Source organism: Tursiops truncatus, chromosome 16 (assembly GCF_011762595.2).
Source record: "Tursiops truncatus isolate mTurTru1 chromosome 16, mTurTru1.mat.Y, whole genome shotgun sequence".
Taxonomy (NCBI): domain Eukaryota; kingdom Metazoa; phylum Chordata; class Mammalia; order Artiodactyla; family Delphinidae; genus Tursiops; species Tursiops truncatus.
The window spans coordinates 56,620,777-56,645,122 of record NC_047049.1 but is presented as its reverse complement, the minus strand read 5'-3'; the positions used below and the strand labels follow the sequence as shown (position 1 = coordinate 56,645,122).

Genomic DNA, 24,346 nt, shown 5'->3' with positions numbered 1-24,346 from the left:
GAAGAATTGTTTGAACACGAAACAAACCCAGAACCTTGAGGGCACTACAGCTGTTTCTATGGCTCTTGAGTTTGGTAAATTTGTAATTAGGTGGTTGTGGGTTTTTGTTTCTATTTTATACTGAATGCTTTTAGCCCCCAGCCTCTCATTAAAAATAACCATTAAACAATACAAAGAACTTAAAGTTGGGTCATAACTGTAATAAGCCCAGGCCCTTAAAGACCGATGGCCTGCCCAAGCCACACTGACAGCCGCTGTTGGCTGTTACAAGGAAGAACTTGGTCTCTTTGGCTTTTCTCCCTGCCTCTCGGCGGACTCTGGTACTTCTCCGGGTGGTTGGCTATGCTGCCCTGGGATCTTTCAGGAGGAATCCCAGAAAGGTACTCTGAGATTTGTCCTGTGGTCATGTGGCTCTCAGTTCTTCTTTGAGTCTAACTAAAGTCTGTTTCTCCTTCCTTATTGAGCAACTACTTGTGTTCTCAGTCCAGTAATAACCATCACAGTCATGGGCATCCCTTACATGTATTTGGCATCTCCTGTTCTCAAAGCATTTTCACTTATGTTTAATCACATGCATAACTATTCTTGTCTCTAAGCAAAGAGACAGTTTTAGCCAGAAATTCTCCCCCACCAAGCACATATACCCAGTAGAATGGGCATAAGAGGTTTAGCTCCATGGAGCTGAGCTGGTGTAGTTTCTGGCTTACATCAGTTTACGTTCATAAGCTCACGCCTATTATGATCATTTTTCCATGTTTACTTTTTTCTCGTTGGTACCTTTCATCAGCTTCTGCACCTTTAGAAGCGTGTGCCCAGTGCTTTAATTTTCTCTTCCTAAAAGAAGGTTGGTTCCTTTAGTAGCATCTTAAACTATGTGTCCAATAGGCCTTCCCGGGTTAGCCTTAGGAACCCAGTGACACCAGTGACAATACTGTTTCTAGAGGAAATGGAACTCTGAGTCCCCAGGCACAACTTGTAAATGTAATGCCTTCAAAAGTGAGCTTGCAGGTTAGGGGTGGTGGTGTCTGGGGCAGGGTGGGGTGATGCCTCCTGCATGTGGGAACCCTGTTCCAGGGCTGACGTCCTAGAGGGCATTTGGCATATCTGTGGCGTTTATCAGGGACTCTGTACAAATGGATTTGCCAGAGATAGAGCACAAAGGCAGTGGCTGCTGCAGTGGGATTCAGGCGGAAGGGTAGCATCGGCCTTGACCCTGAGGCCCATTTGCCCTTTGCCATTGGAGGGCTCTGTGGGTCTCTCTCGGGCTGCTTGTGTTCCTAGCTCTCTATTCAGACACACATCCTCCTGAGCCACCTTAGGGGGAAGTGTGGTCTGTGGAAAAGGCTTGGACTTGGGACAAGAAGATGGAAGTCTGGTCTGGCCAAGAGCTAGCTTTGGGGCCGTGGTCTAGTTTTTTCTCCTGTGTAGGCCCCAGTCGCCTCAGCTGTAAAAGGAAGAGATGAAACGCTTGTGGGTTTCCAGACCTTTCCTTTATCCACCTCACAGGTGAGGGGAAGCTGGGATGTGGACTCTGACCCCTCTCACCGCCGCCTCAGCCCCAGGCCTTCTACCCTGATCTACTTACACATTAGACTTTGGCAGAAGATTCATTGGGGGAAAAGTGCTGCTATTCAAAGAGGTTTAAAAACCACCTCCATGTTCTCCCCTGTCTAGTCAGGACTTTTCATTCTTCGTGTCCCAGCATGCATCATGGTACTTCTAGCGTGTCCATTTTACAAGGCCAGCTTATGGTATTTTATTCTAGTCATTGAGGTGTCCTCCTTCTCTCTCAGCCACCTGTGGGGACCAAAAGTCAGGAAAAAGCCAGAGAACTTGCTGAAGGAAAGCTTTGGAGATGAGCAGGGAGAGAGCGAGCTTGGAAGGGGGATGGCATAGAAGACCATGTCCTTTATACCTGTGTTGTTCTGTCCCTTTTAGCCCTCATCATAGCGCTGGATGAACGGACAAGCACAAGGAACTATGGAGTCGCAACTTACACAGTATCTAAAATAGTATTGATGCCTTAGATTTGTTCAGTGTTTTGAAATCTTGAAAGCAGTTTCATTGCCATTGCTATTTTGGCTATTTTGAATAACCCCAAAAAGTGGGAAAGGCAGAAGTTGTTGTCCTAGGTCGAGAGCTGAGGGCATGAATAATGCCTGTCACACAGACCTAAGGGCCAAAAGCGGGACCCAGTCTCCCTACTCTTGCCCCAGCACGGTTTCCATTCCTCTCTTCCACAGTCAGGGTTTCTCAGTGACCCCGAAGTCAGTATTGCGATCGTGGAGATGCCGGTGGAGAGAGAAGAAATTCATGTTGGTCTGTTTCCTTCTTCCTGTGGATGTTGTCTTCTTCCCTTGCTCTCCCCATCCAAGAAGAATGTCTTTTGTCCTTGGGATGGCTTTAGGCAGCCTCTCCATCTGCTGCTTTGCCTTCCCTCGCCTCCCAGCAGGAATCAGGGTGATTATGGGGCCTTCTCTTAGGCGAGGTGTTAAGGGTTTATGTAGTGCTTGCCGATGGATGGCTAATGGACTCGGTTGGGTTGTTTCAATGAAGGTTTCCCACAATCTGATACTGAAGTGCAAGCCTTGAGTGAAGCTTTTATCACTCTTTCACCAGACTCATCAAGGACTTCCTTTTCCTCTCTGGAAATTGTATTTCATGCAGTGTATTTCTGATCCAAGCGTTACATCAATCAGCAGTCCAATGTAGGTTTGTGGTTCTCCTGGAGCGTTTTACAAGCAGGGATGAGGTTTCTTACGCTGGTCTGCTTGACTCTCTCGTACTCTTGGAAAAATACTCCAAGTGCAGTTTCCTTCCATCGATTATGATCTGTGTGTTTTTTTGTTTGTTTTTGTTTTTTTTTTAGTGGCTATTAGAATTATTGGTTTTTCCAAAGCATTATCTTAATAAAGACATTCCTTTCTGGGCTGTGTTTGACCTGTGGTGAGATTGGGAATCTGTTTATTCTCATGGTTATTGTAAAGTTAGGGCTTTCAGAAAACTGAGAAAAATGGGAGCCTTTGAAACGTGATCTCCTTGGCCAAAGACTTCTCTGTTGCTGCAGGGATGCTGGATGTAGACTCAGCCTGTGCCTTTCCGTCTAGGGCGGTTTGTTTTTTTGAGAAAAGCCCCCCCCCCCCCACCCCCTGCAACGGTCAAGTTTTTCATGTTTTGGATGTCAAAGAAAGAAACAAGACATTTTAAACTACTAACAGTGGCGGAAGTATTGGATGACAAGGAAGGGGAAGGGAGATCTGGGACTTGGGCATCTCGCCCAGGCTGTTGTCTGAAAGTGTAACAAACATGTGACTTTGATGTGTTGGATCACAGAAGCCAGGGCTGGAGATCACAATGACTAACATGGCATTCATTGACCAAAAGTCCAGCTAAGAATTAGGAGCTAAGGTCATGAGCTGGTCTCAGTGAAAGGAAGGAGACCCTGGAGTCTGGGATTTGAGTGTTTTTTGTCTGTTTGTTTGTTAACAAATATTTTTTAAAGGGTAAGAAAATCGCTCCCATTCTCCAAGTAACAATATTTAGCTGACATTTTCTTAAATTGGGTCCAAAGATGGAGATTTTTTTCGTTTTTAATTATTTTTTTAAATTGGAGTATAGTTGATTTACAATGTAGTGTTAGTTTCTGCTGTACAGCAAAGTGAGTCAGTTATACATACACATATATCCACTCCTACTTAGATTCTGTTCCCATATAGGTCATTACAGAGTATTGAATAGAATTCCCTGCAGAGAAGGGGATTTGTCCCCCAAATGCTATCCTACACATAGAAGGATTAAAATTGGGGGTAACTATTTTGCCCTTCTCAGTTTTTTAAAATTCATCCAAAGCCATTTTGAAAAAACCTCTGCCAGCAACTGTGACAGGGTATCGCAGCTGTCTGAGGGTTTTTTTTTTTCTTTCTGTTATCTTTCCTTTCTTTAAGAAAAGAGTCGTTTTAGAGGCAGCCGTGACAGCTCTGTCATTTCACTCACACCTCTAAATTTCTCTTTCTGTTGTCAGTCGGCAGACAGCAGTCTCAGGGTTCTGATGGGCCTGAGTGATGTCCAAATCCAGGAGAGATTGGAGAGGGGCCTGGAGCAGTACGTCAGAAGCAGTCATCTTCTGCCTTTATTCTTAGAAGAATTGTCAGGAGTGAAGAAGTTCCCCTGTGCCAGGATCCCCAAACCTCCACTGCTGCCGTCTGCAGCATACATGGGGTGGGGCTGGAGCAGAATTTGCAGAAATTCTTGTTAAGAGGTTGTATTGAGCTTCTCTGGCCTATGTGTTACCTTGGGGAATTTTTTTTTTTTTTTAAGACTTAGTTTTTTTTTTAGAGCAGTTGTAGGTTCACAGCAAAATGGAGAGGATGGTACAGAGACTGCCCCTGTACTCCCTGCTCCCACATGACCTCCATCCCCCACCAGAGTGGTCCATTTGTTACCACTGATAACCTACGCTGACACCTCATAATCACCCAGTCTCCATAGTTAACATGAGGATTCATTCTTGGTGTTGTACATTGTGGGTCTGGATAAATGTATGATGCCATGCATGTATCCATCACTGTAGCATCATAGAGAATATTTCCATTGCCCTAAAAATCCTCGGTGCTCTGCTGATTCATCCCTCCTCACCCTGAGGAAATTAATACTGCATTGAGAGTAAGTCCTTTCAGGATGAAACCAGTTCACCATCAAAACAGCAACAGCTCCTAAGCTTTATGAGTACCTACCTCCCGGGCGCTGGGTTTTGCATGCACTACCCCATTCATTTTCCAAGGCCCTGTGGTAGGTACTATTTTTCATCCCGTTTTAGTGATGAGGCACCCAAGACTCAGCTCCATTAAACAACTTTAGTAACTTGCCTGAGGCCCTGCAGCAAATGAGTGGCAGAGCCGGGATTCACATTCAGGTTTATGTGACACTGTTGCCCCAGCGGCTTAAGCCGTATGTGGTTCTCATATGCCACGGCTGTCTTTTTTCCACGAGGCAAGGAAACCTGACCATCGTAATGATCTGCAAGACAGGCGAGCTTTGTGCCCTCACCCTCTGAAGCATGAAGGTCCCTGGATTAAGAAGCAGAGTGATGGCAGCAGCAGGAGTACAGGGGTGGCAAAGATGCCCCAAGGGGTGGGGTAGAAAGGCCACCTGCCCCCAGAAGGAAGGGTTCTCTAGCTGAAAGCAACCTGGATTTAGAGTATCTACAAAGGGGACCCCAAAATGTGTAGTCACATTGCGCTTGGTTTAAGTCACGTGGTGGAGCCTAATTTACCTCTTGGTTCTGAGCCGTCCTGCCAGGCCTTGGCATGTGGTTTGGGCAGTCCCTGCCGTGTAGATGTTGGCGGAACTATGAACAACAGATTTTCCATTTTTAAAAGGGTCGATTCTGCCTCTTCTTTTATCTGTGGTATACCGCTGTCCCCAGGTTTTCTTCTTCTGTCTTCTGTTCATTTCTCTTAAAGATCCAGCATCCTCTTTATCCACGAGTGTGTCCTGCGTTCCACTGAACTGTCCCCTGAGGCTGCCGTGCCAGGGAGGCTGATGACACACCTTGTGAAGCATGCTCCTGCCTGTAACTCACTGATGTTCAGGGCCAAAGCTTTCACGGGATGAGCTAACCAGCAAAGCCTGTTGCTCATTATTCCTCCAAAACATACTTGTTAGGCATCTGGTTTCTGGAGAGTATGTCCATGGGGAGTTTGTTGAACTTCTTTGGGCTTTTGTTTGCAAAATGGGAATGACAGCAGCACCTGCCTCGTAGGGTGGTTGTGACTGGTAATCGTAATCATAGTTAACACTTTCATAGCCTTTACTTAGGCCCAGGGCCTGTTCCAAGAGCTTCCCATTTGTTAATTCATTTAATCATCACAGCAACTCAGTGAGGTTAGTGCTGCTTTTCCCTCATTTTGCAGATGCGGACACTGAGTTGTAGAAAGCTTAAGCTAAAGGTCAGACAGGTAAACAATGGAGCAGAGATTGAAAATGAAGTATTCATGCTCTTCTCACCCTCCTATACCTTTCCTGTGATTTAATGCCTGCAAAGTGCTTGGTGTCATGCTGGGCACATAGAGTTTAGTAAATATTGACTCCCATAAATAGTAATTACAGTATTTACTGTTATTAATACTCGGCATCTTGTTAGCTGCTGGTAGTAAAGGTGAGCAACCCAAGACTGGTTCACTTGTATATTTTACAAACTAGTGAGGAATAGAGATGCTTAAATGGGCAATAGTCATCAAGTATGGGCAAGCTATGATAGAATATTTGCAGGATTCTGTGCAGGGAACAATGATTTCTTTAAATAACAATTGCTGAGAACTTTCGTCTCATGTCAGGCAGTGTGCTAAGTCCTTTAGGAGTGTTATTTCCCTTAATTCTACACGGTGATAATATTATTGTTCCATTTTATAGGCACTGAGGATTAGAGAAGATGAGTGACTTGTCCAGGGTCACTAAGGGCCAATAAGTGTTCAAGCTTGGACTTGAACCCAGGGCTCCTTGACTGAAGGCCCTGGACTCTAAGCCACTGCCCTACATTCCTGAGTGTCCATATGTTGACAGTTTTCTCCAAGGACTTCCTGATCCTTCCCAAACGATGGAAACGAGGGTGACCAAATGGGAATGAGGTCATACCTTCATCGCCACTTTTCCTCTAGGAGAGTTTCCAGAAAATTGATAGTGAGTTGGGTGGACGCCATCATTTCTATTCGGTGATTGGGCTTACTTCTTTGGAGTGGCCCATGTTGGACCTTGCTCTTCCACGTGTGCTCATGTGACCCTGTCTTCATGGAATGCCAGTGACTGTGTTCTCAGGGCCAGGTGTGGTGCCCCATATTCTGTGGCCTTCCTTGAAATGGTGTTCTCTCCTTTCTTTGAACCTTGCACTATAAACCGTGCACTTAGGTACCGCTATCCCATTTTCCCTTGGTTCTATTTCGTGTGTATTAGGCTGCTCTGACCAACTCTCTTTAAAGCTCTCTTACAAATGGAAGCCGTGTCTGCTCAGCATTCATCACAGGCTGAGGAGTAAACCAGGCCTCCCAAACTAGGAGTCATTCTTTTTTGCGGTTTTATTTATTTATTTATTTTTGCGGTATGCGGGCCTCTCACTGCCGTGGCCTCTCCCGTTGCGGAGCACAGGCTCTGGACGCGCAGGCTCAGCGGCCATGGCTCACGGGCCTAGCCACTCCGCGGCATGTGGGATCTTCCTGGACCGGGGCACGAACCCGTGTCCCCCGCATCGGCAGGCGGACTCTCAACCGCTGCGCCACCAGGGAAGTCCTAGGAGTCGTTCTTGATTTCTTTCTTTCCTTCACCTCCACATCCAACCTATCCTATCAGCTGCACTCCTAAACTACTTCCTGAGTCTCCTCCAGCAGCACCTGGCTCACGCCCAGGGACGCATCCCGTCTTGCTGGGACAACCGTAGCAGCTTCCTCTCTGCCCTTTCCCCTTCCCTGCCTGCGTCCCCGTGATCCATTCACCGCGTGGCAGCTGGAGTGGGCTTTTAAATTGTCCATCAGATCGAGTCACACTCTCTTCCCCCAATCCCTCCGGTGGTGGCCTGTTGCCCTTGGTATAAGGCCATCCGTGGCCTACAAGACTCGGTGTGTCTTGGTCCAGCTGAATCTCCCACCTCAACTCCCGGGCCTCTTCCCATTCTGGACACGCCAGCCCTGCAGGCCTTGTGCTGTTGCTCAAGGAGAACAAACTCTTTCTTTAGTTTTAGAATATTCAAGTTACTCCTTTGGTGTAGAACATTCTTGGTTTAGTTGGTAACTTCTTACCATGTGGGTCTGAGCTCCTGTGTCACTGCCTCAGAGAGACTTTCTTTGATGACCATAACCAAAATGGCCCCCACTCCTACTTGGCAATCATCTCTATTCTATTCCTCTGTTTTGCTGTCTTCAGAGCACCTGTTCCTATCTTAAGAAGTGTTATTGATTCATATGTCTTCATGTGTATTGTCTCTCTACCCCCAGGCCTCTAGGAGAACATAAGCTCCATGAGAGAGGACCTCATCTACCTTGTTTGATATTGTGTCCTGTGTACCTCACGGAGTGGCTGGCCCATAATGCCAGCTAGTAAATAACAAGGAGCTAATATTTATTAAAAGATGACCATTTGCCAGGCATTGTTCTAAGCACTCGATATGTATTCACCCATTCAGTTTTGTCAGTGACCCCAGGATGTGGATCTTATTGTAATTCCTATTTTACAGATGAGGAGACTGAGGCACAGAGGGTTGACACTGAAGCCCAAGGTCATACAGCTAGTGAGTGGCGGAGCCTGGGCTGCAGGGCCAGGCAGCAGGGCCCCAGAGCATGTGTTCATAATCACTATATTACCCTGCCTCTTGGGTAGACACTCAATAGATACTTGTTGAATGAATTAGTGAATAGAAGATGCCCCGTAGAGCTGTGTTGGGTGAGCACAATCATGGATTATTATGGAGATGTTCTAGGCCTGGATGTTGGCAAATAGATCTCAGAGCAGAGGGTGTGGCACTGCCCACGTGGGCATTAAATAGCCCGCAATCCAAAGTGGGTTTTGCTTACCACCACAGCTGCTATTTATACTTTCTACTTGGTAGAGCTGTCTGGCTTGAAGGTTCTTTTTTTTTTTTTTAAGAGGAGAGAATTGTGGGAAATATTTTGTTTTCCCTGGGAGCCAGGCTATGTATTTACTTCAAGTTTTATTAAATGAGTTATAAATTTTCCCAGCAATTTACTCATAGCTCAAGAGGTTTAATTTGCATGTGTTGCCTTTTACAATATGTTTTTCGTAATGTTGCAGATGCTTCTTCCCCAGCTTCAGTAAACAACAGGCACTCAGCCAGGTTTTTGACTGAACATGTGCCAGGCCTTGGAAATAGAATTAACTCTGCGGTGGCCATGGAAGGGGCGGAGGGCACACACCCTGCTCTGTCCAGGGCATCTGGGGAGCCTGGTGCAGTTCCTGAGGGGCACAAGGCAGAGAATTTCTGGAGATTCCTTTTGGACCTATTTTTGAATATTTCTTTCACCTACAAAGTCAGTCAGTAACAAGGGGCCCCAGGACGATTTCTCGAGAGGCCAAAGTCATTTCAGTTTTCACAGGAGTTGACCTGTGGTCCATGACGGGGAAGAAGTTGGAGCCACTTAGAAGCCAGCTCCCCTGAGAGTCCAGTGTGTGATGCCCCTTTGATTCCAGGGAGAGAGCATTAGGGTTGAAAACTCATTCTTTGGGGTCAAACTGTTGGGTTTGAGTTCTGGCTCTGCCGCTTACTCGTTCCATGACCTTGGGCATGGTACTTACACCTCTCTGTGCCCGTTTCCTCATCCGTATAAATGAGGTTACAACGGTCCCTATCATGTAGGTTTGTTGGCAGGATTAAATACTCATGTATAGAAAGCGTTTAGAACAGAGTGGTTCATAGTGAACACATAAATGGCAGCACTTATTGCCTCAGGATTTGCTTAGTTCCTTGAATACTTAGGGGACAGATTCTCAGGGTGAAATTTTTTGGAAGTTTCGTGGTTGAGGGGCAGGGGTTGCCAGAGTAAGAGATGGATGGTGTATTCATTAGGATGAGGTGCAGCTGAATGCAATAGAAAGGCTTGATTCACAGTGGCTTAACACTGTGGAGATTTACTTCTCTCTCAAATAAAAAGTTTGGAGGTGTGGGTAGTGCAGGGTTGTGATAGTTTTGTGGTCATGAGGACCCCTGGTTCCTTCTCTTTGGGGTTCTGATGTTCTTAGTGTATTTTCTCATGATTCAAGGTGGCAGCTGTGCTCTTGTCATCATGTGCTCATTCCAGAAGCAAGAGGGAGAAGGAGTAAAGGACTGGTTCATTCTCTTTTAAGGAAACTTCCGTGAAGTCCCACATAGCAAAGTCCTTTAATTCTCATTGGCCAGAATTTAATCACTGAGCTAGAGGTAGCTGAAATATACTTTCATCGTGGCAGCCACAGGCCACAGAAAAATCCAGGCTCTGTTACCAGGGAGGACTTAGAGAATGGGTATTGAGGTAGGTGACTACCAGTGAATTGTTAGTATTGGTCCATGGTGGGGTTTTTTTGGCTTGAAGTAGAAGAAATTCCCAGGTGACCAGAGCAGTATTTTTCTAATGTTTGTTTCATTGAGGATTTTAGGTAGTACATGGAAATTTCTTATTTAAATAACCTTGTAATTATTATTTATATGAGAAAAATTATAATTAAAATATTAAACCCAGAATTTTACAGATATTATTATATAATAGTATAATGTTTTAAAAACATTTGAATCAATTTTTAAAAACTAAAGTAAATGTAGGCATACAGAGATGAGAGAGGCTGTATTCATATGAGTCAGGTGTGGGCTCTGGGGCAGACTGTCTGGATTTGAATTTGTGATCTGCCACTTATTGGCCAAATGACCTTAGCCTTTCCATGCCTCAGTTTGCTTATCTGTAAAATGGCATTAATAATAGTATCTACCTCCTAGAGTTGTTGTAAGAATCAGATGAATTAGTACTTTAAAGCTCTTAGAATCGTGCCAGGCATGTGATAAATACTCCAGGAATATTTGTCGTGGTTATTGTTGCTGCTGTTTTTGTTATTTTTCTTATTGTTACTATTATTGTGGTTTTACCAATACTATTATTACAAAAGGTAGCACTTGGATAGAGCAGAAATTATGAGACTAGTACACACGTGAAATTAGGGAAACACTGGCTTAGAGGAATGAGGTTGGCAATTAACTAGGACCAATCTTAGACACAGCTATACATAATAATTAATGGTTAAAACTGGTGTTTTACAGTGTAAAGTGGTTCCATATATGATCATAACATTGCTTACAGTTTATTGAGCATTTACTGTGTGCCAGGCACCATGTGATTGTTTTAAAGATAACACTTAAAAAAATTTTTATTGAAGTATAGTTGTTTTACAATGTTGTGTTAATTTCTGCTGTACAACAAAGTGACTCAGTTATACATATTTTTCTTCATTTTCTTTTCCATTATGGTTTATCACAGGATATTTAATATAGTTCACTATGCTATAGAGTAGGACCTTGCTGTTTATCCATCCTATATATACTAGTCTGCATCTGCTAACCTCAAACTCCCAATCCTTCCCTCCCCACTCCCCTTCCCCCTTGGCAACCGCAAGTCTGTTCTCTATGACTGTGAGTCTGTTTCTTTTTTGTAGATATGTTCACTTGTGTCGTATTTTATATTCCACATATAAGTGATATCATATGGTATTTGTCTTTCTCTTTCTGACTTACTTCGCTTAGTATGATAATCTCTAGGTCCATCCATGTTGTTGCAAATGGCATCATTTCATTCTTTTATATGGCTGAGTAATATTCCATTGTGTGTGTGTGTGTGTGTGTGTGTGTGTGTGTGTGTGTGTGTGTGTGTATACCACATCTTTATCCGTTCATCTGTCAATGGACATCAAGTTTGTTTCCATGTCTTGGCTATTGTAAATAGTACTGTTATGAACATAGGGGTGCATGTATCTTTTCGAATGAGAGTTTTCTCCAGATATATGCCTAAGAGTGGGATTGCTGGATCATATGGTAACTCTGTTTTTAGTTTTTTGAGGGACCGCCATACTGTTATCTATAATGTCTACACCCATTTACATTCCCACCAAAAGAGTAAGAGGGCTCCCTTTTCTCCACACCCTCTCCAGCATTTACTATTTGTAGATGGCCATTTTGACCTGTGTGAGGTGGTAGTTTTGATTTGCATTTCTCTAATAATTAGCGATGATGACCATCTTTTCATGTGCTGTTGGCCATCTGTATGTCTTCTTTGGAGAATTATAAAGATGATACTTTTAATTCTCCCAACACTACAAGCTAAGTGTTTTTGCTATTCTGCAGATGAGGAAACTCAGTCTGGGATAGGCTGGGTAAATTACCCAGTGGTGCAAGTCAGCAGGGGACCAGCTTCAAAGCCCCTGCTGATAAAAGTTTCTTTATCTCCCTTTTGGTGTCTCCCCTGTCTTTTGGTTTTCCAGGACTCCTCCTTTCCTCGCTTGCCTCCAGGACCCTCTGATTCTTCTTCCTTCCCATTTTCCGAATGCCAGCTAGCACCTATGGCAACCATTTCCTGAGCCTCTCCCCAGTGTCAAAACTGACCTGTCCAGTATCTGTGTTCCTGCAGGACACAGCATATGACAACTTCCAGTGTAGGGAACTCATTTATGAAAATGGACATTCACGGGCTAATATGCTGCCTCTCTCTGGGTAATTTCTTTTAGAATCATCCTGGAGATTTCAGGCAGGAAGCAGTTCAGCAGCCTTGTAGGCCTGTCCTGCAGCTGACCTGGGGTGGGGTTGGGTGGGTTCTGTCCTATAACACCTCTTAGGTCATTCTGTGAGGTTCTAAAATTGCTCTATGGTAAAGTCCTGAGAAAAATGGAACACCGAGATGGTGATCGAGGGGACCCAAGCTCAGTGGTGAGTGATCAGTCAAGGGCAAGGGCTCCATCACTCCTCCTCCAGTTCCCAGCCCAGTGCCTGGCACATAGCGAGCGTTCAGTCAATGTTGTTGAATGTATAAATCACTTACTGGAGGCCTTTCAGATGTGAGGGGCACAAAAGTTCCTTGAAGGACTGGGAGAATGAGTTATAATGGGGAAGGTTTGGTTGTGCCTTCTGGACTTGATAGACTTTTTTTTTTATGTTTGGGCTATAATGGTCTGTCACACAGGTCAGCTTGCTGTCATCCATGGACCCTATGCGTTTCTGTCTAAGCATGAACTGAATATGAGCAGAACTGTGCTGGGGTCGGGGGACATTCATCTTCTACTCCCTTCTCTGTCTTTGGAGCTGGAGGCTCAACTGTTACTCTTGTGATGTCATAAAGCAGCTGATGTCTTAGTACATCCTGCAAGAATTATTTCCCCTTTTACTCTTCCTACAACTTGTACCTTATGATCCTTTGAATTTCACTTTCCTATTTTTCCAACATTTCTCATTTTCTGCCCTTTTTTTATCCTCTCTGTCAGACCATTGGGAGAAGGAAGCAATGTTGCTTAGCAACCAGTGTGAAACTAGTCAATACTGTGTCTGATATTAACCCATTGGTACCAAGTAAGCAACACAATCCATGAGTTCATCACTCTCCCCTTGCAGGTTTTAAACTGTGGGTTCACAAAAGTTGGAAGCACAATTTAATGTTCTAATCACAAACTTCAAGGACATTTATGGCTGGTTATACATGTTAGCAAGTTCCAAAGTTGCAAGTTATAGAAGTTGTCTGTTTTTTTTTTTTTAAGAGAAAGAACAAAAAAAAAACCCCAAAGTTAGCAGAAGGAAAGAAATCATAAAGATCAGATCAGAAAGAAATGAAGGAAACAATAGCAAAGATCAATAAAACTAAAAGCTGGTTCTTTGAGAAGATAAACAAAATTGATAAACCATTAGCCAGACTCATCAAGAAAAAAAGGGAGAAGACTCAAATCAACAGAATTAGAAATGAAAAAGGACAAGTAACAACTGACACTGCAGAAATACAAAGTATCATAAGAGATCACTACAGACAACTCTATGCCAATAAAATGGACAACCTGGAAGAAATGGGCAAATTCTTAGAAATTGTTTATTAAAATGGTTCACTTTGGGAGTCTAAATTTAAAAATTTTCTCTGATTGTTTTACTTTCACTTTATGAACAAAACACTGTCTTGATCTCAGCAGGTCTTTTGTGTGTGTGTGCTGGCTCACTGTTTAGTCATTTAAGTTTATTCATCTGTCAAACAAGATATATTTTCTGGATTGTAGCATTCATTCATCAATATCTGTTGAACTCTGCTGTGTGTCAGGTACCTTGCAAGACACTGTGGAGTATCACTGTGAGCACGCATGGCTCTTAGAACCTTTTTTTTTTTTTTGTCAGCAGAATCTTTTTCCTGTTTCAGTTTCATCTATTGAAATACCCTATATTGATGCCACGTTTTCAGATACTGTAGTTACTCCTCGACTGGAATGGCTTCTTTGCCTTTGATTAGACAGTATTATTCCCAGGCTCTTGAGCCTTTTAGGAAGTGAGTAATAGGAAGCAACACAAAGATCATTATTCACCAGCTCCTTTCCCACACGTATAGGGGGCGTGACCAGCACACAGCAGTAAAGGTTTGGGAGCATGAATTTGCCTTATACACAATTAGGATGTTGATGAAGTTGGCCTTTGGTGTTTGTCTTCTTCCATATGAGCCCCTTTTTTTTTGCTACAGGTGAACTTCACCCCAAATATCCAGCACCCTTAGGCCAGTCCACGTCACTCCTAGTTGGTGGGGGGCAGTGAGCTGATCTCCCCTCCTTAGGGTGTTAATGCCTTTGTTGAAGGCTCTCAACAAACAGAACATCTTTGGGGTGGATCAGAATTCCTCGGGGCATTCCTGACAGACAACGGGCTGAGTCAGCTTGAGCAGATTGCTTTCTTCTTCCTTCACTTGTCAGGGGGTGATTCTCTCTCACATTGTATCTCCCAGAGTATCTGACAAGGGATGTGGTTGACCATCCTAAGATCCTACATTGACCTGCAGGGTGACTCCACATGGGCTCCTCACATCCTTTGGGTCCTCAGAGTCTGGATAAACTAGGTCGTTGTTGAGTTATGGGGGTGGTGTGGATTCCCCCTCCCATCTTGAGTGCCCAGTGTCCCGCAGTTCTTAGGCTTGGTTCCTGTAAATTGGCAGTTTCAGTTAGTGAAGAGAAGCATCTCCAACGACTAGGTTCCATGAAGCCAGCTAAAGGTGGTTCCAGGCTCAGTGGCTCTAGGTGCTCCCTTGTTATTCATATAGGAATGGTTACATAGGACTCATCAAGGTGTGGCTTTGAACTAGATTTTGACAGAGGTCTCCAAAAGGGAATAGGCATTTAAATCCTCTGAGTTATCTCTTATGGGACTTGCTTTACTTCACTCAGCACAGGAAAGGAGAGAGAGCCTACAGACACAGAACTAGGCATGGGCATAATTCTAGCAGTTTCCATCACCGAGCACCTGCTGTGGAACAGGCATTGTTCCAGACCCCTTGCGTATGTTATCTTTTAGTCTTTCCAGCAGCCTTGTGAGGAAGGTGTTCATCTTTCTGATTTGCCGATGAGAAAACTGGGACTCAGTAAAGGTAAATATCTCACTCAAGGTCACACAGCCCACAGGGACCAGTAGGGATTTAAATAAAAACAGGGCTTGACTCTGCATCTTGTGCTGTCTCCGCTGGGCTGTGCTCCTCTTCTGCAAATTGGCTTCCACCTAAAGATAGGGGAGAGCTTGGGGGTTGTGGTGAACAGTTCTAGATGTGGGGAATGTGGGAGTCCACCCGTGGACACTCCTGGGTCAGTTTTCGACATGCAGAAGCATTTAGCCCGTCCAGTCTGTACCATTCAGCAGCTCAAGCTGTGGCAGGAACAACTAAGGGGAGAGGAACCAAATTAAAATTTCAAACTGCCTAATTTAGAACCTCTTCCTTGGTTTCTCATTTACTGCCTTGCTGTGTGTCTTTCCGTCTCTCCTCTAAGAATATGAAGTGATGATCCCAATTCCCTTTAAGTGGCTCTTTGTGGCTGGTGTTCTGAGTTAGTGGTGATTCTCAGGATGATAATGATACCACTAATCATGAGTGCTTCACACAGGCTTGACACCAGGCTAAACATTTAATAAATATTATTTAATCGTCTTCTCCTGACAACTGTGTCACGTGGGTGGTGTAACACCCATTTTCAGTTAAGACAGAGGCTCAGAGAGGTTAACAAACTTGCCCAAGATCACACAGCTGGGAGATGACACAATTGGCTTTGAACCGTGGATTTTCCAGATTTCAAAGCCATTCTTAACTATTCACCCTGGTGATAAGGTAGGTGGCCCCTTGGTCTCTTTCTTCTGGGTCTCCTGAAGCAGACAGAGTCTGTGCTATATACCCGAGCATGGGTGTTCCTCGTGTTAAATTTCATTTGTATTCATCGTTTCTGCATAGGTAACCTGGAGGGCAGGGGCCATGCCCTAAATTTCTGATGGAATGTGTAGAGATCGAACACTTGGGGTGTGCAGTGTAAATTGGGGAAATCCATTGCTCTTCTCCTGGGCAGCCACTGCTTTTAACAGAGAACTCATATCCTAAGGGATTGAGAGGGAATGCTATCAGCAGCTGGGTGGGCTCCCTTCTACCAGATAAACTTTCTAGAAAAGTAGTTGGATACTGTTCTGTTTTCAGCCCACTTTGGATTTTTTATATCCTGGGAAACAGTAGAGCACAAGATAAGAGCTCTACTACTTATGCGCTAGGTGCCCTAGGGTATGTTACCTGACCTTTCCTGCCCTGCCCTGGATTCCTTCACTGTAAAGGGTCTAAAATAGCACCTACTTTATAGGTTGTGGTTTTGAGAATCAAGTGAGATAATACATGTGAGATTGTTGGTGCAGACATGGACACACAGCCCACGCTCAGTAAAATGGAACTCTTTGTGTTTTGTTTATGTTTTGCGTTCGACTCACTGAATTTTTTATGGACAATATTTATGAATTTATTCACACGAATTTTTCATGGCCAATTATGAGACTAGAGTATTAGGTTGAAAATTCCATAGGGCAGCGTTAGTAGGACTTACGATAGGATGAAAGGTTGGAGGTTGGAGGACAGTTAAAGATATTCTTGCCTTTTAAAGTGTACAGATTCTCTGCTCATCCATTTCACTTAGGTTTTTAGAATATGGACATGGTGGTAAAGAGTCTCGTGTCTGACCTGTCCCTGAAGTGCACTGCCGGGGCAAGAGCTTGTCACGTTAGCTTCTCCCACCTGGCAGAGAACAGCAGTCTTCGCTGCTGAATACGGCCCTCTTAACTTCTCCATGGGGTCTGCCATCCAGTTTCAGCAGCAAGAAACTAAAAATATTTGTTGATGGGAAGTAATTTCTCTCTTGTTCACGCCTTCCCCATTGCCCGCACTGAGAAAGCAGCCTTCCAGCTGCCACTCACAACAGGGCTGCCCAGGGCTGGTCGTGGACAGAGGGCGTGGCAGCTAGGACCCATTTGGGGGTGAAGGAGGAGAGCTGATCCCAGGAAGAAGAAATAGAGAAGCAAATTCCTCTGCCTGTTCTAGACGGAGGTGGAAAAAGGGAGCCAGACATGTAAATGGCATTTTCCTCACCCCTTCCACTGCCCCGCTTGGTCTCTCGTCCTCTCAGCACCCCAGTGTCCTACAAAAGAAATCTCTGCTATTTCTCTTCCTCAGAACCGAGAAATCATGAAAGGATTGTTCTCTTTGTGCTTGGTCTATGGCTGAACTTGGGGCTGTTTCACTCTCATGTCCACCTCCAAATCTCATATACTCTTCTCTGGTCAGAGGACTAACCTGAGAAACAGTTACTGCAGAGAATACTGCCAGCTTAGCTTCGGAAATTGTATAGCCCCATATTGGTGATCCTTAAATGTAAGAAAATTATAAACGAATGCTTAAGTGCAGTTAATGATGTGGCTTTGTTGGATTTCAAAGGTACAATTGACATTAGTTTGTTTGTTTAATCATGTATAGAAATAGAGCTGTATGTATGCATGTGTCCCAAAAGCATTTTTATGGTTTCCAAATTAGCTCTCATTTATGGTTAGAAGTTACATACTTGAAAACACAGTGTGTGTATGATGCGTATATGTCTGTTTGTATATGTGGATGCATTATGGTTACCTGTGTGTGTGCACGTGTGTGTATACACGTGTATATGCATATTGGCCAAAAGCATTGCTGTTTCCCCTGTTTTCTCTCCTCCCCGCAGTGCTGCTCCTGACACAGGGGGCAGGCTGGGCGGTGCTGGGCCAGGGCAGCGAGCTGCACCTGGTTGAGCACTGACCGTGTACCATGAGGTCGTTGAAAAAGTCAAGTCCAGGCGTATTAAATGGCAGGCCTTTGCTTCGGCAGCTTCATGATGTAGCACGGGTTCTTGCTGAGCTCATCCGAGTGCAGCAAGGGGACAGGAAGTGCTGGCTGTGCGGGTAGAGAAGGGCTCGCTGCTGGGAGAAGGCTGCCTGGATTTCCTGGGGGATCCGTGTGTCGCAGAGATGAGATCCAAGCCAGAAGCTGGAGAAGGAGGAAGGGACAGGTGCGTGGCCGTGGGCTGAGCTGCCCTGGCAGCGGCCTCGTCTGCGGGCCGGGAAGGAACAGTCAAGGCCACGAAGCTGTCAACTTCTCTGCCACTTTCCTCCCAGCAGGGGCGGGGAAGGCCTGCCAAGCCTGCCTGGAGGAGCAGCCCTGTGGCTGGTCATAGGCCAAGGGCACGTGTCCCCCATGCGGGGCCCAGGGCGGGAAGGCCACCTCGTCATGCAGTCTGAGCAGCCGTGTGCTGTGTGTCCCTTCTGTCCGTGTCCCTGTTTGGGGGATCAAGGGAATGTCCCGACCCGAGGTTAGATGAGCGCATCTCACAGCTGGGCAAGGGGCTCACTTGATGTGCCAGCCACACGGCCCATCGTGGGCCGTGCTGAAGGATTTTCAACTCCTGGGGATGCATTTTGCAACTTGGCGTCAGCAGGAGCTCTGCCACATTTTGCCTTTTCAGGCCCCAGTTTGAGAGGAGTGGGCTCAAGAACACAAGGTGGTAGGCTCTTCCTCACCTTCTGCCCAAAGGTCATTCTTTTTTTTTTTTTGCGGTACGCGGGCCTCTCACTGTTGTGGCCTCTCCCGTTGTGGAGCACAGGCTCCGAATGTGCAGGCTCAGCGGCCATGGCTTACGGACCCAGCCGCTCCACGACATGTGGGATCTTCCCGGACCGGGGCACGAACCTGTGTCCCCTGCATCGGCAGGCGGACTCTCAACTACTGCGCCACCAGGGAAGCCCCCGAACGTCATTCTTAATAAACCTCAGTCCATAAATAAATGTGTTAGTTTTCAAGTCCAAGTCCTGGGAGCCCTGGTGCATTATCATGGTGAGAATGAAGATATTTTTCTAGTTTTCTTGTACGAATACAACAACAGCCTGGATATATAAACTCTGTGCAAACAGTTATCTGTGGCTGAACTACCTGTCCCCCCAAATGGGGAGAGGTTTGATGGTGGTCTCTTGAGAATGGACACCATGTTGGAGGGGGCCGGACACAAGGGGTTAGCAGAAACATTCTTTATTTTTTTTCTGACTTTGAGGGAGAATTCCAAGGAAAAATGCAAAATGGGAAAGGAAGAGAGTAGGAAAAGAAGGAATGTTAACAAATGGAGAGAAAGTAAGCAAGAGGGAGTTTTAGATACCAACCATGGCGTCCAGCATATTGCAAGTTTTAATCAGAATCTCAGTGTAAGTTAATGTAAATAAAAGGAAATTTATTAGTGCATGTATCTGAAAAGGGCAGGGGTATCTGTTGGGCATGGCTGGCTCCATGGCCCAACAGTGCACACAAGTGGTCTTTCTCCCTCCACCTCAGGGTGTTGCTTTCCTGCCTGGTGACTCTCGGGCCTTCCCCTCAAGGAGGCAAGAAGGCCGCTAACCCCCCAGGACTTCTGTGTTATCTTCCCAGCTACCTTAGTGGAAAAAGAGAGCCCCTTTTACCATCTCTTCCATCACACCCCCAAGTTGGGTCTTAAGGGCCTTGATCAGGTCCCTTGTCTATCCTGAGCCAGTCTCCGCAGTCTGGGGCTATGACGCTCTGGTTGGCCAGGCCCGTTTAGGTGCCTTCCTGGAGCCGGGGTGGAGTCAGCACTGCAGAACTCAGTGATGGGTAGTCTGGGGTGGTGGGGTTCCCTGGGGAACACCAAGGTGCTCTTCTCAGAAAAAAGGTGAGTGCATGCTGGGCAGGCAAAGACCCGCCAAGGAAAGATGCAGTAAAGCTGGAAGAGGTTCTGAAAAGAGTTTTTGACTCAATGTTGAGGGAAGATGGAAAACCAAAGAAAACCAAACCTGGTCATTGCTTGGGGTGTGCAGAGGCTGAATGATGGAGCTGACACGGCAGAAGGGCTGTGGTCTCAAATAGGAGTTGAGCGAGATGTTTTTTAGATAGTGTTTTCAATCCGGAGCATCCTTTCCCCCCACCCCCCCGGGGCTACAGAACCAAGGTATATGGTTGTTTGGATCCATAGATCTTAATCATTTCTAGAGCCAATTATTCTGAAGGGTCTGAGAGTTAATGAGGAGTGCGTGTCATGCATTGGAATGAATGTATCTTGAGTGCCTATTTAGCAGACACAAGTGATTAAATCATCAATAAAATATGGTTTCTGCTTTCTTTCTGAGGTATGGGTAATTTTACAACAGTAATTTTTCAAAACACTCATATTCTTTGATGAAAAGGAAATATTCTTTTTCCTCTAGGACTAAGTTATTCAAGCTGTGCTCCCTGGAATACCAGGGGGTGACTAGATGTTCCACAAGAAAAAAACCCACAGCAACCTGTGTCTTGATAAGTTTGAGAAATGTTGCATCTCCTTTGTCCTAGGGGAGGGGGATGGGCATTTGCAGTGCTCGTTATTGTATTAAGAGCTCAGAGAAGTTTGGCAGTAAGAAAACCTTCAGGTTTTGTTCAGCCAGCTGCTCTAGGTAGCTTATGTGACCATAGGATACTTTTCTCATGGCGTGAGAGTAGGGTTGAATATGGGTCACACTGTGCCTAAGGAATCAGCCGTATTTTCTTTGATTTGCATACACAAAGCCATCTGGAAAGGCTTTCATCGCTCAGTCTCACCTCAGATGTTGGAAGGGACCTCCCTCCACTATAAATCTCTGAGTGGTGCTTTCCTGTCTCTAAGCCAAGCATCTCCATCTTGCCATGACCAGCTTCCCAAGAGATGGGTAATGCAAATAACTCTGGCTTCTCATTGCTTTTGTCCCTTCGGGATTCCTCATCAGTAAATAGCCACAACCATACCCGTGTTTTGGCGCTGAGAAGACTGACAGATCTGCCAATATCACCTTCTGCTGGTGGTACCCAAGATGATTTGGGGAGGTACATGGATGCATCATCAATCACATAAGGAAAAGGTATTCCCTTTCAATTCTCTTTCTGTCGTTTTGACCATAATAAGGAGAAAGTCTCAGTTTGGAGGTAAATATGTCTTTTGTTTTTTAAACAAAGAGAGCAGGCTACTGTATCTAACTAAAATGTAATATTATTTTGTTTTCTTTGGGTATGTTTTTTGAATAATTTGCACTTATGACTCTGGACACTTTCTATTCATTATAGGTGATCTTGGCCTTTTCTTTATAGATATAATCCCCTTTTTAACATAAATATAGGGGGAAATGAGTCAACTTAGAGCAAGATTTCTCAACCTTGGCACTAATGATATCTTGACAAGATAATTCTTTTGTTTGCTGTGGGTGGCTGTCCTGTGCATTGTAGGGTATTTAGCAGCATACCTGGCCTCCATCCAGTAGAAGCCAGTTGCACTGCCTCCCTCCAGGTTGTGACAGTCAAAAAATGTCTCCAGGGCTTCCCTGGCGGCACAGTGGTTAAGAATCCGCCTGCCAATACAGGAGACACGGGTTTGAGCCCTGGTCTAGGAAGATCCCACATGCCGCGGAGCAACTCAGCCCGTGCGCCACAACTACTGAGGCCCACGTGCCTGGAGCCCATGCTCTGCAACAAGAGAAGCCACAACAATGAGAAGCCCGTGCACCTCAACGAAGAGTAGCCCCCGCTCTCTGCAACTAGAGAATGCCTGCGCGCAGCAGCGAAGACCCAATGCAGCCAAAAGTAAATAAAATAAATTAAAAAAAGAAATGTCTCCAGACATTGTCAGATATTCCCTGGGGGATGTGATTGTCCCCAGGCAGTGAGAACTACCAATTTAGAGCCACAAGAAGTAAATATGAATAGCAGTGGTACAGAAGCATAGCAAAAGTTGCAAAGGTGCTAGCTAGGCATGACTGGTTCAGTTTAGTGAGCTGAAGTGCCACTAGCTGGCCTGAAAAGAGGACACCTTTGCCCCACCCCATCCTCATCTCCACTTCACAGCCTTTCCAGATGTGGCTGTACGCACGCGCATCTATGCATATCCCAGTTCTTTGTGGACATTTTGTAGAAGAACAAGCTTTGACCATGTTGCCATTGGACTTGCCTGCTCCTTGGAAGGGAGCATTACACAGTCCAGCTGCACAACAAATGCCGCGTCGCCAGAAATCAGAAAAGGAAAGAATGCTGAGTCATAATTTCCTTCACACAGGAATTAACATGTATAATACTATTGAGATTTTGAACTGTGACGCAGCTCAGAGCTGGTGAAGGAGCGAGGTTTAAAGATCCGTTCAGCATTAGCATCGGTGAGGATCGCCGGCTGGCTGCTTTCATTAGTCGGCTTCAGGTTCTCTGTGTTTCATTTAGAAGCAGCTGCGATCGCTAATGGAATGACCCCGGCGTCATTTTCTGTTCCAAAGCAGGAGGCAAGATGGCTTCTCTTATGATGTTGTGTTCGCCACTTGTGCCGTCGCCAGATGCTGATAAAATGTGGTCCGTGGCCTTCAACAAAGCTCCTCTTTCTGTAAAAGAAAATTTTGTTTTCATTTGTAATAAAGATTCAGGCTCCAGGCTTCGAAAGCGTAGGGCTTCATGTTGCTTGACTGACTGCAGCAAAGGCATGGGAAGGGGGAGAAGTCCGTTTTCTTGTTTCCTCCCACTGCCCTTCTTCCCCACTAAAGCTCTCCACAACCTGGCTGGAGAAGCGGGCAGGCCTGGCTGCGGGAGGCCACTCCCCAGGCTCCCTTCTACTTGGGGCTCACTTGTCCCCAGCTCTTGTCTCCCTGTGGTCTGCCCACTGCAGTCCTCTCTACGCTTCGTTGTTGTGAGCATGTAGACCTCCCCCTTAGCCCCCTTCCCATTCCCCCCCCCGCCCCGCCATCAGGATGCCCTTTGGATCACAACAAATGCTTGCCGTAACAATAATAATAGTAACGTAAGAGAGTAGTATGGTATTTGTTTATCATTCCCAGCACAGCAGCTCCAGAGTGCTCCCATTCAAATGCTACGTTAGACCCAGTTATTCCCCTGCTAAAATCTTTCCAAAGGCCGACATCCTCCAGGGGTCCCAGGCAAGCTCACCCCTGAACCACCAGACCTCTGCCCCAGCCTCCCCTCTGCCCCTGGTCCCTCTGCAGAAACAGCTGTGTCCAGTCCTTGCCACTCCTCAGACACTACTTGGAGGTGTTTTCCCTTAGGTTTCTTCTCTTTCTCTGCCGGTATCTCTGAGGCTCCCTCTCTTTCCTCCTTAGGGGCTTTCCTTAAAAGTTGTGTCCTCAGTGAGGCCTTCCCTGTCAAAAACAGCCACTCTGCTCCCTGCCCAGGCTCACCATGGCTGCCTCTGCTGCTCGGTTTTTCTCCGCCATCCTCTCCTCCCCTTTACAGCCCACTTTTTGCACGAGGTTGCACACCTGCCATCCCCAGAATCCAGTCCCACGAGGGCTGGGTCTTGTCTCTCTGGTCACTGAGGCATTCCTAGCACCTGACTCATATAGCGTGCTCAATACATTTGGGCAAATTAACGACGGAACTTGATTAGTTCAGACAGTAATAACAGAAGATTGTTTGGGGGGTTACAGAGTGCATCTCTGTGCACTTTCTTGTTGGTCCTCACTACAGCCCCAGGAGGTAGGCTAGGCAGGCATTTATCATCCCCACTTTACAGATGGGGAAAGTGAGGCCCAAAGGTGTCCAGGGGTTTGTCCCAGTTCACACAGCTGGGAATGGTGGAGCTTGGACTCCCTTTTTCTGCCTCCTGCAGTGTTGACCTTTGCTGTCTGGCGTCTATGATTCTGATCGCCTTCTAGAATTCTAGGACAGTAGCAAGTGAAACTAGCAGACCTGGGTCATGGGACCTGGTAAATGAGTATCATGGTGAAATCCCTCCTGTCTGCTGGCCCCTTCCAGATGGGCTGCCTTCCCCAGGCCTTCAGTATAATTAGCTTGGAGGCCTTTGGCTCTGATGCAGTAACCGGTAAGAAGCTATCCATTACTGCCGTTCATTAAGACAGGCGACACAAGATGAAATATTTTAGGTGAATCATCTGGCCTAATTTAGAAAGGCTCGGTAGGGCCAGCGCCTTTCATTTATCAGGGTGAGGTATCTGTTATCAGAGAGATCCACACACGGACTTATTTATTATCCAGAATCTGTTTTTAATTTTGGAGATTGTTTACCTAAACTGCTGTGTGTCAGATTCTAGGACGGATTTCTGCTTAGCGCTTAATTTTAGATACTTGCCGTGGCGGAGAGTAAAAAATGGGTCTCCAGAATTTGTGGTTTCATTATGAATCTTACCTCCTGGCAGTCCCTACCAGTAGTTTGTCTTTGAAATCTCCTTGGTACTTGTTAACCCTGCTCTGCTGTGAAAGAGATATAGTTTATTTATTGGACTTTGCCCATTTATGAAAAAGTACAGAAATTATTAATGGTT

The 24,346-nt window shown here is 45.6% G+C and overlaps 1 protein-coding gene across 1 annotated transcript in view; it reads left to right on the top strand.

Annotated features, from left to right (window-relative positions):
- LRMDA (leucine rich melanocyte differentiation associated) overlaps window positions 1–24,346 on the top strand; it is a 1,127,525-nt gene that overhangs the window by 525,658 nt on the left and 577,521 nt on the right. The window lies entirely within an intron of this gene.